At 44.7% G+C, this 18,273-nt stretch overlaps 2 long non-coding RNA genes across 8 annotated transcripts in view; one reads left to right on the top strand and one right to left on the bottom strand.

The window, feature by feature from the left end:
• Positions 1 to 18,273, bottom strand: part of LOC149127727 (uncharacterized) — a 48,232-nt gene that overhangs the window by 11,427 nt on the left and 18,532 nt on the right. The window lies entirely within an intron of this gene.
• LOC149127729 (uncharacterized) lies at positions 5,103 to 12,703 on the top strand. Of its 7 annotated transcripts, XR_016229869.1 has the most exons (6): positions 5,112 to 5,505; positions 5,898 to 6,064; positions 9,295 to 9,438; positions 9,850 to 10,475; positions 11,110 to 11,229; positions 11,631 to 12,701. It is a non-coding gene; the product is annotated as an uncharacterized LOC149127729 (long non-coding RNA). The 7 variants fall into 7 exon arrangements; XR_016229874.1 differs by having other exon boundaries at positions 5,103 to 5,607; positions 9,295 to 10,475; positions 11,631 to 12,703; XR_016229868.1 differs by having other exon boundaries at positions 5,111 to 5,505; positions 9,295 to 10,475; positions 11,631 to 12,700.

Below are 18,273 nucleotides of genomic sequence, written 5' to 3'. Positions count from 1 at the left end.
ATGATGGCAGTAGGCGGTGGCTGAAGTTGGCCAACATGGAGAACTTTATATTGTATATTCTTCTGGGAGTGGGTATTGTTGGCTCTCCATTTCCATGCATCCTATATCCACAGACTCACCCAACCTTGAACAAAAATATTTGAAAAACTATTGTATTGATACTGAACTTCACAGGTTTTATAATTTTGTCATTATTCCCTAAACAATACAGTAAAACAACTACTTACACTGCATTTGCATTGTATTAGTCACTATATGTAACTTAGAGATGATTATAGCATATGGGAGGACGTGCACGTGTTCAATTCAAATACTTTGCCATTTTACACAAGGAATTTGAACATCCTTGGATTTTGGACCAGTCCCCCTCTGACCCAGAAGGATGACCGTGGAAGAGAATTTGCTTACTGTAATATACTCCGGGGATATGATTGAATATGGTACATGATAAACCCTCAGTCAATATTGAATGATATGAGAGGAGTCCAATTAGCAAATCTTCAAAGTAATGGCATATTAATTATTTATAGTTTGAAAACAAATTACCCATTCATTGAGAAGATTAAAGTGAATCTCTCTTTTAAATCCAGGTTGGGGAAATGAATATTGGAATTAAAAAATTTAACCTACTGCTCTTCTCTCCTTTTCCTTTAGCTTAGTATTTGCAGAGCTTCGAGTTAATAACTTTTGTGGCAGAGGGAAGGAAACACTGTAACAGAAAGAGAGCACTGTAGCTTTGCCCTTGTGCTATTGTTAAGGCGTGTGGAGTAATAACGGCAGACAATCTGACTCTGCTTTCATTAGGAATGTTTCCTAGCAGCCCTGGCTCGTAATCCTAAAATGCCCTTTCCCCACGGATAATTCAATGGTTTTCACGTGGCTTTTACTTTTCCACTTCTTTATAACGGGGCACAGCCCATCACGCTGAGCAAGCAGAAACAACGGAGCACAGTCCTGATGCTCCTCTGTCGTGAAGCAAGTTGCATTTCTCGCTCTGATTTTATACTCTGGTGTGCGCAAACTAAGGGCCAAACGCAAATCCAGCCCACCACCTGTTCTTATACGGCCTGTGAGCTGGGAGTATTTACAAACAGTTGAGACAAATCAAAACAAGGTTAATGCAAAGTTACATAAAACTCTCATTTCAGAACATATAAAAGAAGTTTTATCAGAACATAGCCAGGCTAATTTGTTTATGCATTTTCTATAGCCACTTTCACACTATAGCAGATTTGAATATTTTGACAGGGGGTATATGGCCCTCGAAATCTAAAATATTTACTAACTGGCCCTTTATAGAAAATTTCCTAGTCTGTTTTAGGTTGTTTAATGGCTACAACTTTCTTAAACTGAATTAAATGAAACCATTTGTAAGGGTTTTTTTTTTTTTTAAGATTATTTTTTTGAGAGGCAGAGTTACAGAGAAAGAGGGAGAGACAGAGATAGAGAGATCTTCCATCTGCTGCATCACTCCCCAGATGGCCACAACAGCCAGGCCTGGGCCTGGCCAAAGCCAGGAGCCAGGAGCTTCTTCCAGCTCTCCCACGTGCAAGCAGGGAAGCACTTGGGCCATCCTCTGCTGCTCTCCCAAGTGCATTAGCAGAGGGATGGATGGGAAATGGAGCAACTGGGACATGAACCAGCACCCATAAGGGATGCTAGCATCGCAGGTGGTGGCTTTAACCACTATGCCACCACACCAGCCCCTATATGTATGCTTTTAAAGAAATAAAGTGGGCTGGTGCCATGGCTCACTAGGCTAATCCTCGCCGTGGCGCCAGCACACCGGGTTCTAGTCCCAGTCGGGGCGCCAGATTCTGTCCTGGTTGCCCCTCTTCCAGGCCAGCTCTCTGCTGTGGCCTGGGAGGGCAGTGGAGGATGGCCCAAGTGCTTGGGCCCTGCACCACATGGGAGACCAGGAGAAGCACCTGGCTCCTGCCTTCGGATCAGTGTGGTATGCTGGCCGCAGCGCGCCAGCCACAGCAGCCATTGTGGGGGGTGAACCAACGGCAAAGGAAGACCTTTCTCTCTGTCTCTCTCTCTCACTATCCACTCTGCCTGTCAAAAAAAAAAAATGAGTTCTAGATATTTCCCATATATTGAACCTTTGAAATGAATTCATTAAGACAAAAGAATATTCTGAATCAAAAGCTAAACTGGTCTTGCATAGAAATGTACTGACTGCTTTCTTCAAGTACTATTTCACATCTTAAATTCAACCACAAAATTCAGCGTAAGGTAAGTCAGAGTCAAGTGTGCCTGATAGGGAGTCAGAATAGAATTCTTGAGTCCAGAAGACCCAGCTTTCACTTGTGGTTCTACTACTACTAATTGCCCAGGTTTCTCATCTATAAAATGTTGGAAAACATTGTGATTTCTAGGGCTAAGCTAAGCTATCAGGGTACCAAGGGTATTAATTTAATGTCTCTGCTTCAAACCAATATTTCTCTATTTAAAAAAAAAAAAAGATTTAGCCGGTGCCGCGGCTCACTAGGCTAATCCTCCGCCTAGTGGCGCCGGCACACCGGGTTCTAGTCCCGGTCGGGGTGCCGGATTCTGTCCCGGTTGCCCCTCTTCCAGGCCAGCCCTCTGCTGTGGCCAGGGAGTGCAGTGGAGGATGGCCCAGGTGCTTGGGCCCTGCACCCCATGGGAGACCAGGAAAAGCACCTGGCTCCTGGCTCCTGCCATCGGATCAGCGCGGTGCGCTGGCCACAGCGCACGAGCCGCGGCGGCCATTGGAGGGTGAACCAACGGCAAAGGAAGACCTTTCTCTCTGTCTCTCTCTCTCTCACTGTCCACTCTGCCTGTCAAAAAAAAAAAAAAAAAAAAGATTTGTTTATTTGAAGAGTTACAGGGGCCTGCACAGGAGGAGGAGAAGGGGAGAGAGATTTCCCAGGGACCAGCACTGTGGCATAGCAGGTAAAGCCGCCACCTGCAGTGCCGACATCCCATATGGGCTCCGGTTTGAGTCCCAGCTGCTCCACTTCTGATCCAGCTCTCTGCTACGGCCTGGGAAAGCAGTAGAAGATGGCCCAAGTCCTTGGGCCCCTGCACCCATGTGGGAGACCTGGAAGAAGCTCCTGGCTCCTGGCTTCAGATAGGTGCAGCTCCGGCTATTGTAGCCAATTGGGGAGTGAACCAGTGGACGGAAGACTTCTCTTTCTCTCTCTGCCACTCCTTCTCTCTCTGTATAACTCTGGCTTTCAAATAAATAAATAAATCTTTAAAAAAAGAGAGAGAGATCTCCCAGTGCTGGTTTACTGCCCAGATGGCTGCAAATACCAGAGCTGGGCCAGAGCAAAGCCAGGAGCTTCATCCAAGTCTCCCACATGGGTGCAGGGACCCAAAAGCTTACACCATTTTCCACTGCTTTTTCTCAGGCCATTAGCAAGGAGGTGGATTGGAAATGGGAGCAGCCAGTGCCCATATGGGATGCTAGAGTCGTAGGCAGTGGCTTTACCTATTGTGACGCAAATATTTATTAAATATTTGTTAGGAGGGAAGAGAAACTGATAAAAATTAAGTCGCTTACCAATTTTTGATTTTCAAAATATTTCTGCATGATGTGATTTGGGGTTACCTTTCACTTTACAGTTTTTCCCATAACTTAATGATGTTGGTTTTTCTCAGCCACCAAGGATTAGCCCAGTTTATATGGCTTTATTTATTATGTCTATTTCCAAATACATCTATCTCAAGTGTCTTTTTTCTGTATTACATTCCAGCACACATCTTCTATCTTGCTTGTTTTTTAATGGTTATTTATTTTTATTTATTTGAAACACAGAAAAATTTTCCATCTTCCACTTCACTCCCCAAATGCTCACAACAGCCAGGGCTGAACCAGGCCAGAAGCCAGGAGCCTAGAACTCAATCCAGGTCTCCCACATGGGTGGCAGGAACCCACGTATTTGAGCCATCATCTACTGCCTCCAGGGGGTGCATTAGCAGGACGCTGGATTGGAAGCGGAAGTGCTACTGAAACCCAGGCCCTCTTACGGGATGTGGCATACCAAGCTGCCACTTAGCCCACTGTGCCACAACACCCACCCCTCACATCTTGTTCTTGTCTCTACTGGTTCTGTGTCTGTGTGCTAATAATTGTGTGCTGTGTGTGTCTGTGTTTATAATTTTCCGAAGCAGACCAGTTTTGGGGGGACATATTGAAGCTTTGATAATTTAGTTGATAAAGGATCAGTTGATCTCCCTTTGTGAAGAACGCCATGCCGATGCATTGTGTAGTTCCGTATTTGAATGTCCTCTGGCTACTTTAGGCCTCAGAGTTATTGCCCTGTGGTATGAATTTTCAATTCCTCTAGACTCTGAAGACATTGCATTTGCCCATTTTCCATTGTTATGACAAAATACCCAAGGCTGGGTATTTTATAAAGAAAAGGGGCTTATTTAGTTCACAGTTCTGGAAACTCCAGCACAGGGTGCTCTCTGATCACGTGACAGAAGGCATCACAATGGCTGCAGTACATGCAACAGATCTGACTCAGGATCCTGTGAGAGCTACACTCATTCCTTCCAAGGGCAGTGCCTCAGTGACCCAGTCAACTCCCACGAGGCCACACCTCTTAAAGGTCCCACCACCTCTCGACATTGCTGCACCACAGAGCAAGCTTCCAACACGTGAGCCCTTGGGGGACAAACCACACCCTAAGGCCAGCGGACATGGACGACACACTGGCCAGAATCACAGTCTGTTCACATTGAGGTCTCTGTAAGATCTGATGGGACTGGGACCGATTGACGTTTTACCTGTTGATAAAGGAGTTGATTGTGGAAACCTGAGTCAACGGGCATCCTCACATTTTTCATCTCTTAGAAAGATGTTACAGATGGTCTTCTTGAGCTGACTCATGGTTTAATCCTATGAGGATTGTTTTTAAAGATAACATGTTCACAAACAAGGATTTCTGTTACCACACTCACAGAGGAGGCCCTGAAGGAAAGGCAATGATAGAAACACTGTTGTGGGGAGCAACTCAGACTAGACTGTTACTGGAATTAAGACTTATTCTATGCATCTGCTCTCCCACAATATGGCACTGAGAAGGGAGTAACAACTTCTACGCAGCTGCCTCTCACCAACTTGAGTGATGACCTGCAGGAGCTGATCCTGCTCCTGATTGGAGGAGAGCAGTGTACTCGGCGTGTGGGTAGCAGAGTTGGGATTGGTGGAAGAGGACTATAAAGGAGGAGAGAGACAACATGCACCAGGAATATCTAAGGGGAACATTTATCTGAAGGAACACCTGTGCAGCCCCCGAGAGAGCCGGCCGGCGGTGTGCCGCTCCCCCGCGGAAGTGGGGAAAGTGGCCAGGGGGAACCGCCCTTCCACGGAGGTGGAAGGGATGGTAGCCAACCCGGGAAGAACCAGCAGCAAACCCGGGGAGGGCCGAGCAGACAAAAGAACAGCGCAGGGTCCTGTGTCGTTCCTCCGCGAAGAGGGGGAGTGACACACTGTCACCATTACAGAGATCCCCTTGTCAGGACAAGGTATTTTTCAGCTGTGGGGTGGGGTGAAAGATAGGCTCTAGAACATGCCATCCAACAGAATTTTCTGCAATGAGAAAAATGTTCTCTATCTGTGATAGCTATGTGAGTACCTGAATGGTTTTTTTTTTTTTATCTAAATTTAATTCATTTAAAATTTAAAACCACGCATGTGGCTAAACCATCATACCATATTGAACAGCACAACCCAAGAATTTAACAGAGAAAAAGAGTCTCTTAGATTGCTTATGAGATACTAAATAGGGGAAATCCATTATAGGTAAAGAAACACACTAAAATTTATGACAAAAACAACTTTGGGGCCAGTGTTATAGTGTAGGAGGTTAAGCCACTGCTTGCCATGCTGGCATCCCCTATCAGTGTGCCTGTTCCAGTTCCAGCTCCTGCACTTCTGATCCTCCTTCCTGCTGATACTCCTGGGAAAGCAGTGGATGATAAGCTGAGTACTTAGGTTCCTGCCACCCACGTGAGAAACCTGGTTGAAGTTCCAGCTCCTGGCTTTATCCTGGCTCAGTCCTGGCTGTTGTGTTGCAAGTATTTGGTAAGTGAATCAGTGAATAGAAGATATTTCTCTCTCTCTCTCATTCTGTCTCTGTCGTTCTGTCTCTTTCTTTGTGTCACTCTGCCTTTCAAATAATAAATAAATCTTTTTTAAAAAAATTAATAGAAGACAACTTTTTAGAATGGTGTTAGATATACAGCAAAATTGAGAGAAAAGTATAGAGATAGCTCCTACCCTGGCTCCCCTCCACATGCGTAGCCTTCCCCATGACCCATATCCCACACTAGAGCAGTACATTGGTTACAGCTGATGAACCTGCGTTGCCGCTTCGCTATCCAAGTCCATGGTCTGCATGGGGCTCACAGCAGGTGGTGTGCATTTTAGGGTTGGGAGCAAATGCCTGTGGTCTCACTGCCCATTCATCTCTCCCTTCCTTCTCTCAACCCCGGCAGCCATTTTCACTGTCTTCGTAGTTCTGAAACTTGGCGTAGCACAGTATATGGCCTGTGCAGCATGGTTTCTTTCACTTAGGAGTTTGTACTTAATATTCCTCCATGTGTTTACAGAGACAAACCTGTATTTAACAACATTGTTCAGGTAATTTATCACATTGCAATGATATGGCAAGGTGAATTCAAATTTTAACATCTAGGAAAGGTGTTAGAAAATATAACCACTTATGTGCTAAATAATATTTACTCCAAACATATTCATATAATTTACAATGATACTGAAAGTAATTTCAGTACAAGTCTGAGATTTCTTTCAAACCAAAAATAGCTCTATAAACATTATATTCAGTGGGACTTCATCTCATGTACATGTTGAATATCCCTTGTCTGAAACACCTGGGACCAGAAATGTTTCAGATTTTGAATTATTTTGAATTTTGGAATACTTGGGGATGGAACCAAAGTCTAAATACAAAATTCATTTATGTTTCACATAGATATTATGCATATAACCTAAAGGCAATTTTACATAATATGCATATTTTTAAATTTTTTGAAGTCTAAATTCTTTGGCTTTTTTCATTTTTTAATTTTTTAAAAAATGTTGCTTAACATGTAATTCTTTTATATTTGTTATGGGGTACCATGCAATAAACTGATGAAATCAGGCAATTAATGTTTCTGTTTGCTTTATGTTTGGAGCTGCCAGCTCCTCTCTCCAGTGCTGTGTACAATATATAATTCACTGTTGTGACTGTGGTTGTCCACTGTGCTGTGCAGCACTCAAACCTATTCTAATGTGTTTTGACACTCCCTTATCCAATCGTCCTGTGTCCCCTCCTCCCACCCTTCTCAGCCTCTAGTAATCACTATTCTAAGTTCAGGTGGGCTGTTTTTCTACTTTCAAGATTTATTTGTTTGTTTGTTTATTTGTTTGAAAATAAGAGAGAGAGAGAGAGATCACTCTTCCACTCCCCAAGTGGCCTCAACCAAGGCTGAACCAGGCCAAAGCCAGAAGCCAGGTCTCCCACATGAGTGGCAGGAGCCCAAACACTCTGGCCATCTTCTGCTTTTTCCCAGGCTATTAGCAGGGAGCTGGATTGGAAGTGGAGCAGCCAGGACACAGAACCAGCATCCAAATGGAATGGCAGTGTTGCAGGTGGTGACTTTACCTGCTTTGCCACAATGCCAACCCCAGACTGACTTTTTTTAACGTCCATATATGAGAGAGAATGTGCCATATTTATCTCTCTGTGTCTGGCTTATTTCGCTTAACATAATGAGCAACAGTTTCATTCTTTTGTTACAAGTGTCAAGATCTCCTTCTTTTTATGGCTGAATAATACTCCATTGAGCATATATACTACATTTTATCCATTCATCCTTTTATGGACACCTAAGTTGATTTCATATCGGCTGTTGCAGATAGAACTGTGGCGAACGTGGGAGTGCAGATGTTTCTTTGATAGGCTGATATCATTTCCTTTGGACATAAAACCAGAATTAGGAGTGCTGGGTCATATGGAAAAATCTTTTTTTTTTTTTAAGAATTATTTATTTATTTGAGAGGCAGAGGTAGAGAGAGAGGGGGAGAGACAGAGACAGAGAGATCTTCCATCCACTGGTTCACTCCCCAAATGGCCACAATGGCTGGAGCTGGTCCAATCTAAAGACAGGAGCCAGGAGCTTCTGCCAGGTCTCCCAAGCGCTGGGGCCATCTTCCACTGCTTTGCAGGCCATTAGCAGGGAACTGGAGCAGCAATGGAGCAGCTGGGACTTGAACCCATGCCCATAAGAGGAGATTCTGGTGCTGCATGCCACTGCTATACCACAGTACTGGCCCCTATATGGTAAATCTTTGTAGCTTTCTGTAAAACTTCCATGCTGTTCTCCATAGTGGATGTATTCATTTGTATTCCTACCAATGATGAAAGAGTTCCCTTTTGTCCACATGCTGACCATCATTTGTTATTTTTGTGTGTGTTATTTTTGTCTTGGTAATAGCCATTCTAACTGGAGTGAGATGATATCTCATAGTTTAGATCTGATTTCTCTTCTCGCTATTGATATTAAGCATTTCTTCATATATTTGTGGGTGACTTGTGCTGCTTCTTTTGTGAATATCTATTCAGAACTTTCACCCATTTTTTAACTGGGTTGTTTGGGTTTTTGTTGTTGAGTTTTTTAAGTTCTTTACATAGTCAGGATAGTGACCCTTTGGCAGATGAATAATTTGCAAGTATTTTCTCCCATTCTGTTGGCTATCTCTGAATTTTATACAATAATTTTAATAATTTTGTGCATGAAATACAGTTTCATGGTATAGAATTTTTCCATTTATGGCATCTTATTGATATTCAAAAAGTTTCAGATTTTGGCCTTTTGGAATTTCAGAGTTTTGGCTGAGGGATGCTCAACCTGTACCACATTTGGCTGATGAATTAACTAACTCAATAAATTTCTGGGGCCTTTAGGGACAGCATAGGCAAGAATGAACCACAGAGACTTGGGAAAGAACCCGTCAGGAAGATGAGGCGATCTGGGGAAGGCCCTGTACTTGGAAGAACTGAGGAAGCCTGGTGTGGCTGGAGGGGGAAGAGGATGATACAGGGGAGAATGTAAGGAAAGAGGACAGCGAGGGCTAAGACTGCACGGTCTTTTAGGCCAGAAAAGGAGTTTTGGACTTTCTCCTTAAAGAAAATGTAAGCCGTTGAGAAGTGTGAATTTGGGGGCTGGAGGGAATGATCACATGGGCAAACTTTACATTGTAAAGAATCTGATCAATGGAACCAAACAAACAGATGTAAACCTGTCCAGGGAAAAGCATGAAAACTGGCCTGGAACCCGCGAGGACAACTGACTACCATCTGAGTTCTTCCGAGAATAAAGTAGACTTTCATCACGTTCCAAGGCACAGCCCCAGGATGTTTTCCACCTCAGCAGCCAGAAGGGCCTGTTCAGGTCAGATCCTATCATTCTCCTGCTTGGGCCTCTCCTGGGGGCCCCCATCTCATCCAAACCAAACACCGGCCTACCCGTCTGGACCCCTTCATCTCCTTGACCTCATCTCTTGCCACACTGGTCTGGCTGTTCCTCAAACATGCCAAGCAGAGTCTCTTCCCTTGATGTTCCCTCTGCTTGGAACTCTCCTCCGATCAGACATTCTCATGACTCCTTCCCTCGTCTCCTTCTAGTCTCGGTTGAAACGTCATCATCGGGGGTTGGCACCAGATCTGTCTAACCGGCAGATATAAGATCTACCTCCAGCCCCAAACAGTCCTTTTCCTCTTCCTGCCTTCAGGATCTCCACAGCACTGTCACCAACTGGCGTACTGTTTACTTACTTGCTTCATATTTGTCTCTCTCCACCAGAATGCAGGCCCCGTGGGCGCGGGGACTGTTGTCCTCAGCACTTACGTGTGCGCTAATTGTTGAAGGAATGAACAGACGAATGAATGAATGAGGGATTGACTTGATGACATCTCAGACTTCTCCTGCTCACAAAATGTAGTTCAGAGAACCAACACTAGCACTCCATGTTCTGCTACTTCGTGCAAAAGCTTCCTAAACCCTTCCCTTGGGTAAGGTTCCAAGAACTGCGGCCAATCTCTCCCATCGGCTACTTCTTCCCACACCTCAGCTATCCCCGCAGAGCTGTGCCAGTGCTTCACCCAGTACTGCCTCTCTCCAGGGCCAGCTACCTTCTCCCCACTCTTGTTCTTTAGCCGAGCATGAGAAAGCAGGCCCACATAGCTGGGAGGCATGGTGGTTGGCTTGCGAAGAACATTTGCTGGCCGCTGCCCAACTGCAAAGCCCTGGACTCCCTCCAAGGATGCGCACAGGGCAGCTGCTGCCACAGCATAAAATTGTCCCCTTCTCCCCGTACGCCGTATAGACTCCATCTTCATAGTCCAATGCATAGACTGCCAGTCCTCCTGTTGATAAATGGCCCTACCCTGGTTGCAACATAAAGGTACCAACCATATCAGACTTTTCTGGTGAGCTCTTCAATGTATTTTTTTTAATTATTATTTTAGTGAAGAAACCAAACAAATTAGATTTTTGATCTGTCTCAAAAACACCAGTATGTGTGTGTGTGTGTGTGTGTTAAGCACAGAGTTTAGAAAAGAACATGAATTAGCAAACAGAAGGCCAAGTTCTGAATCCCAGTTTGTGAGTTGGTGGTGCCATGGCCTTTGACAAAGTACAAAACCTCTTCTGGCTTCAGTTTCCCATCTGTAAATAGGAATTACAGCTTCTGCCCTGCTCATCTCTCAGGGGTGTTGTGGGGATCAAGAGACAGGGGAGGTGGATACTTTGTGAGCTCTACAATGCTGTTCCCACATGGAGATGCCTATGAATAGAACCGTAATGGTGGCATCTGTCAAATGCCTGATGAGATGAAAGTGGGATCCTTATTTACTCAGTAATGAAAGACAAGTTCAGTAGAGGTCAGGAGAGGAATCTCTGCGTTTTTGGCCTTCACATTTCTATGGAAACCATCAGCACACTACCTATTTTCTACAGAGAGGTATTCAATTATGGATGTGTTGTTTGAGCATGGACAATTGGTTACTTTTAGTCATTTAAATTATCTTAATAACCTCCCTCCTGAATGATCAATTCGCACAGACACAGTGGCTACCTGAAATTATGGCTCTAAAAAGAATTCACTTTTCAACAGAAAGATCGTTGCTTTGATTGTGGATTTATGAGGGAACTTCAAAAAATTCATGGAAAGAGAATTCAAAGGTAAGTTCGGTGCAAAAAGTTTTTGAAATCCATATATACTCATGCATATTTCTAGAGCATTTCTAGATGCACACTTATTTCAAACGAACTATCCATAAATGCTTATGATATGCTTTAAAATATAAAAATACACCTCTCACAGTTTTAACCTAAGCAAGTAGTTTAGTTAAGATTGACATGTTAAAGTACAGAGATAGGAAAGAAAATGTCGCCACCTTTGCTGCAAAGTGTGAGCAGGTCTGTGCCCTGGGGTGCGCTTGCCCTTTACAGGTGTACATTACTGTGTATCACTAGAGAAGGGCCTTTGCTTCAGAGGAAAGAATAAGTGGGCATAGGTGAAATTTCAAACGAAAACCCTCTGGCAAGTAGAATTAAACGATCTCTATGTCTCTTCCCCACAGTAAGCAGACTTGAGACTAACCAAAGGAAAAAAACCCTCAAGTCGCCGTGAGGGTGGTTGGTTCTGCAAATGAGTGAGGTCCACCTGCAGTGCTGAGGTCTTCTCTCTGCACCCAGCATTTCCATTTCCAACGTGTTGTCATCCAGTTTGGGACCGCACTATGGCCTGTCTTCATGTACTGCGTGACTCTCTCGTTCCTTCTGCACCAGGGGATGCACAAGAGGGTAGAATCCTGCCGGCAATGCCGCCTTGGTTCCTGTGCACCTTGGCCATTACTAAAATAAGGGCCGGAGTCTCTGTGTAGATTTCAGGCATTCCACAGCGTGGAACAATGTGGCACAACCATCTGCAACTGGCATCTTTGCAAGGACTTCTGAGAACTGCTGGAGGAATGAGTCTCTCCTGTTTCTCTGGTTAATGTTTGCTTTGGTCGGGAGAGGACCAGTGCGTCCTGTCAGTTCTCTGGTGTTGCCTGAGGTCGTCACCCTGTCCACTCAGGAGCGGGAAACATCAACCTTTGGTCCATCCCCTGATTCCTGCTTCTTTATACATACAGCAGCCCATAGACCCCACTGCCTTTCTTGTGTGTTTTAATCATGCAACACATGAAGCCTGTGAAATGGAATCTCCACATTACATAAATTGCAATAATCAGCTCTTGACAGATTTCTGCAAAATGTTTGTTGAAAACTTCCTTCAGTGTCCCGAGACATTTTACAAAGATTCATTGTCAGTGTTTCAGAGAGAAAGAAAAATGAGATAGTTATCTATGCTGTTTCTTCATTCTAGTATTGCATGTGCTTGGAAGCCAACCAGATTTCTAACAGGGTTGAAAATGTCAGCCAGAATGTACTGAATACATAGTGGGGACTGCGATTAAATTTCCTTTGGTTTACTTTGCTAAGCTGGGCTTGGGCTCAGTCTGGAGGGAGGGAGGGAGAGTCACTCGTGCTAATAATGTAATTCATGGCCTTTGAGTAAATCTCTTCTTGCTTACCCCTTCAATTTGGGCCCTTCCATGCTTTTTATCATTTCCAGGAAGCTGGGTGATATTCCAGTCTATTAAATGGCATCTCACTTGAAGAAGTTATTTTTGAAAAAAAATTACCCTGAAAAGAAAGTAACCATCAAATCTCATATATTTCTCTATATCATGGAAAAGTACAAATGAAACAGGCTGAACTCTCCCTAAATGGAACAAAGATGGAAATGAATTTGCTTAAATCAGCGCAAGCAGCTTATTTTGTTTGAAATTCAAATGGAAAGGATGCTTGCTTTCTTTTCTTTTTTTAGAATAAAAAAAGATTTACTTACTTGAAAGCGAGAGTGACAGAGAGGGAGAGAAAAAGATCATCCATCCACTTGTTCACTCCCCAAATGGCTGCAATGTATGGAGCTGGGCCACGTCAAAGCCAGGAGCCAGGAGCTCCATCTGAGACTCCCACGTGGGTGACAGGGACCCAAGTACTTGGACCCTCTTTCTCTGCCTTCCCAGGTACATTAGCAAGAGACTGGATCTGAAGTTGAGCAGCCCTCACTTGAACCAATGCTCATTTGGGGTGCTGGTCGCAGGCAGCAGTTCAGTCTGCTGTGCCACAATGCTGGCCCCTAGGGTGCTTCCTGGTTGATGAAACAATTTTTCCTCTTAAGTTGCAAACAAAGCTGCTAAGTTCAGGTGCTACTTCAAGACCCATTTGAGTATACATGGATGCGCTCCAGATTCAGCCTAGCATGTCCAGAGGCACGGGTTTCTGGGACATTCTTGGGCCCTATCTGGCTGAAAGAGTTATTGAGGGACTGGCACTGTGGCATAGCGGGCAAAGCCTTCTCCTGCAGTACTGGTGTCCCATATGTATGCTGGCTTGAGGCTCCACTGTTCCACTTCTGATCCAGCTCTCTGCTATGGCCTAGAAAAACAGTAGAAGATGGCCCAAGTCCTTGGGCCCCTGCACCCACGTGGGAGACCTGGAAGAAGCTCCTGGCTCCTGGCTTCGGACTGGCACAGCTCCAACTGTTGCAGCCATCAGGGGAGTGAACCAGCGGATGGAAGATTTTCTTTCTCTCTCTTTCTGCCTCTCCTTCTCTCTCTGTGTAACTCTGACTTTCAAGTAAAATAAATATATCTTTAAAAAAAGAAAAGAAAGTTCTTGAGAACTCTGTAAACCTATCTTCCTGCTGATGCTGACAAAGCAGACTACATTGCCGAGGCTCTACAACTCTTCTTTTTTAATTTATTAAAAACCAATCGAGTAGGGTGAGCAACAGTAGAGTAGGGGCAGGTGTCGTGGCTCGGCAGGCTAAGCTGCCGCGTGGGATGCCTGCATCCCACCATCAGACTGCTGGATCCAGTCCTGGCTGCCTCACTTCCCATTCAGCTTCCTGCTAGTACATCCTGGGAGGCAGCAGAAGATGGCTCAAATGTGTGGGCCCCTGCCACTCACATGGGAGACCTAGAGTGAGTTCTAGGCTCCTGGTTTCATCCTGGCCCAGCCCTGGCTGTTGCAGGCATTTGGGGAGTGAACCAGTGGATGGAAGATCTCTCCTCTCTGTCTGTCACTTTGCCGTGTAAATAAATAAATACATAGACAGATAAATAAATAGATAAAATAAGTGAATAAATAAAACTTTAAAAAATAATGGCCATCAGCAATGTCTTTTCCTCCGTGGAGACTTCCTTGGAGCCCACACGCTGCCGGCTCCCCTCCCTGTGCCTAGACTCAGGACTGAAATCCTGCCGACAAGAATTCCTCAGTGCAGGGTGGAGCACAGCCGTGACTGTGTGCTTTCTACTCCTGAGGAGTTCCAGGTACCTTTTTTACAGACACGGCTTAATTACTGTGATGGAATTTTATATGTGGTTGAGGTGCCGTCACACACTCATAATTCATGAGGTTCATGAGCACAGACATACTGAGCTGCGTGGGGTACCCTAGAGTAAGGCCCTGCCTCAAACCTGAAAGGTACATTAACTGTCTGTCTGTCTCTTTCTTTTCTTTTCTTTTCTTTTTTTTTTTTTTTTGGTAAGATTTATTTGAAAGTCAGAGTTACACAGAGAGAGGAGAGGCAGAGAGAGAGGTCCTCCATCCAGTGGTTCACTCCCCAGTTGGCTGAAACTGCGCCTATCCAAAGCCAGGAGCCAGGAGCTTCTTCCAGGTCTCCCAGGCGGGTGCAGGGACCCAAGGACTTGGGCCATCTTCTACTGCTTTCCCAGGCCATAGCAGAGAGCTGGATGGGAAGAGGGGCAGCCGGGACTAGAAGCGGAGCCCATATTGGATGCTGGCACTGCAGATGGCGGCTTTACTCCCTATGCCACAACGCCAGCCCCTTAACTGTCTTTCAGAGACAATGTTTGTGCATCCCTGCTAGCCGGAACGGGGGGGTGGGGGGGGAGGGTGGATTTTCAACAAACAAAAACTGGACACATTGAATAAGAAGAGAGACCTTTCTCTCTCTAGTCCCCATCCCAGTGTCCTCCTTGGAAAATGAAGATGCAATGACACGAAGCTCAGTATTCCTTCTCTTGGTGGGAGACTTTTCCAAGATAACTCAGTCCATTCTCTCCACTCTAACGATGGGGGACTAGAGACACAGAAAGTGGCAAAGAAGTACATGTAGGTGTTGATGGAGAATGAAGACTGAAAGCTCCATCTCCCTGTGTGTAACCCACTGATTTTAGCATTATGCTCCATAGTGTCAGCCATGGGATCACTTTGTGGGCACATGGGTGATCAATTCCATACTGGTCCGTGGGCTGCTGCATTTGGGCTGCAATGGGTGTGTCTCTTTTCCACTGCATTTACACAAGGTGCATGCAACAGGTAGACTTCCCCAGAGGCTGCACATGTTTCTGCACTTTGAGGCATGCTGTGGCCAGGAGAGGAGGTGGGGAGGGCAGTGGTTTTCTTTTTTTTTTTTAACTTTTATTTAATAAATATAAATTTTGTTAAGTACAACTTTTGGATTATAGCAGTTTTCCCCCCCATAACCACCCTCCCACCTGCAAACCATCCCATCTCCTACTCCCTCTCCCATACCCTTCTTCATTAAGATTCATTTTTAATTATCTTTATATACAGAATATTAACTTAGTATATACTAAATAAAGATTTCAACAGTTTGCACCCACACAGAAACACAAAGTGTAAAATTCTGTTTGAGTACTAGTTACAGCATTAAATCACAATGTACAGCACATTAAGGACAGAAATCCTACATGGGGAGTAAGTCCTGTTGCTGATTTAACAATTGACACTCTTATTTATGACGTCAGTAATCACCTGAGGCTCTTGTCATGAGCTGCCAAGGCTATGGAAGTCTCTTGAGTTCTCAAACTCTGACCTTATTTAGACAAACCATAATCAAAGTGGAAGTTCTCTCCTCCCTTCAGAGAAAGGTACCTCCTTCTTTGATGGCCCCTTCTTTCTGCTGGGATCTCACTCACAGAGATCTTTCATTTAGGTCATTTTTTTGCCACGTGTCTTGGCTTTCTATGCCTGAGTGTCGCTCCCCCTCTTCGTGGAGGAACGACACAGGACCCTGCGCTGTTCTTTCGTCTGCTCGGCCCTCCCCGGGTTTGCTGCTGGTTCTTCCCGGGTTGGCTACCGACCCTTCCACCTCCGTGGAAGGGCGGTTCCCCCTGCCACTTTCCCCACTTCCGCGGGGGAGCGGCACACCGCCGGCCAGCTCTCTCGGGGGCTGCACAGGTGTTCCTTCAGCTAGATGTTCCTGGTGCATGTTGTCTCTCTCCTCCTTTATAGTCCTCTTCCACCAATCCCAACTCTGCTACCCACACGCCGAGTACACTGCTCTCCTCCAATCAGGAGTAGGTCCTACAGTTTATTGGTTGAACTGGAGGCAGCTGTGTAGAAGCTATTTCTCCCTTCTCAGCACCATATTGTGGGAGAGCAGATGCATAGAATAAGTCTTAATTTGAGTAACAGTCTAGTCCGAGTTGCTCCCCACACTGAGAAACTCTCATGGGCTTTTTAGCCAGATCCAAATGCCTTAAGGGCTGATTCTGAGGCCAGAGTGCTGTTTAGGGCATCTAGGATGGTAGTTTTCAAACACTTTCACCAGCATCCATGTGGAGAAGTCTATTTCATGTCACCAACCATTTCCAAATGACATGACTGGAGGTGCATGTGTGTATGTGTGCAAATGGCCACAGAAAGCCCTTGTCTTTACAGTTGTAATGAGTTAGGCTCTAATTTTATTAAAAAGATAAAAACACCTCTGTTAGTAACCTGTTGAATTGATTTTATGTCCCTTTTATGAATGGGACATGATTGTGTGGGTTTACTTCATGAGCTCGGCCTGGCTTGTCCATCATAAGCTTCCTGCCACATGTATTTGTTTCCTACTGAGGGATGCAGCTATACCCCATGAAACATTTCACTGTGAGCCGTCATGATTGGTACTGAATGTTATCAAAGGACTTTTCTGTGAGCATCGATGAGACAATCTCAAAAGTTCATGAAAACAAAATTAAAAGGTAAGTTTATTTTGGTGCCAAAAAATGAAATCCATTTTTTCCTAAAATGCATATTCTGTGGGTTTGTTTGTTTTGAGAGCGGGGGACAGAGAGCTTCCATCTCCAGGCTCATTCACTAATTGCCCACAATGGCAAGCCCCAAACTTATCTTTTAATTCCATTTTCAGGAAACATTTTGTTGTGCCCTGGTATCGAGTGTTTCCCAGGAGAACAGATGCTCTTTGAGGACAGCCGGGCTTGGTTTCCTCCCTCAGGCTGCTGAGTTGTCTTTTGGGTTCCCTGCCCATTTCCCTTCCCAAGTAGGACTGATCAAAAATACTTGCAGACCAGCATGTTCTGCTCCATGACCTTGGACAGGTGGCTTAAACTCTTTGATCCTCAGTTCCCTGATCTATAAAATGAAAGAAAACAATAGTTCTACCTCACAAGAATGTTGTGAAAGATAAATGATAACTAAATGTGAAACTTCTTCTCAGGTTTAAAGTAAATGTTAAGTATAATTATGATTTTACCTATAGCATAATCAATCATGACACATTAGAATGAAATGTGCAAGTGACAAAGCAAAATTAAGCTCTGATTCTTTCATAACTCTGGTATTTAATAAACTAAAAACACATCAATGTATTCTCAAAACAGATGATTAAACCTATGAGTATCTAAAGTTACATATTGCTACCTAAAAACCACCTTACCACTTACCAACTTAAATGCACAGCTACAGTGCAGAACAGTGTCTAGCAGGGCTGGGAGGAGGAGCAATGGGAGTTACTGTCGGGTGGGTACGGAATTGCAGTGTGGGAAGATGAAAGCTTTCTGGAGACGGATGGTGGTGGTGAGGGCTGCACAGCAGTGTGAATGTTCCAGATGCCACTGAGCTGTACCCTTAAAAGTGATTAAAATGTAGGGGGGTGCATTTACTCTGATGGGTAAGGCACTGGTTAAAGTGCTGCATCCCACACTGGGGTGCCTGAGTTTGATACTCAGCTCTGGCTCCAGTTTCCTGCTAATGTGGACCCTGGTAAGTAGTAATGATGGCTAATTGAGTTCCTGCCACCCTTGTGGGAGACCTGGATTGAATTTCTGCCTCCTGGCTTCAGTCCCAGTCCAGCTCTGATTGTTGGCATTTGGGGAAGTGAACCAGTAGAGGGAA

The sequence above is a fragment of the Oryctolagus cuniculus genome, chromosome 2 (genome assembly GCF_051225735.1).
Source record: "Oryctolagus cuniculus isolate XC-2025 breed Fujian yellow rabbit chromosome 2, ASM5122573v1, whole genome shotgun sequence".
Classification (NCBI taxonomy): Eukaryota; Metazoa; Chordata; class Mammalia; order Lagomorpha; family Leporidae; genus Oryctolagus; species Oryctolagus cuniculus.
Note: the sequence above shows the minus strand (reverse complement) of the source record. Positions and strands in the feature narration are given on the sequence as shown.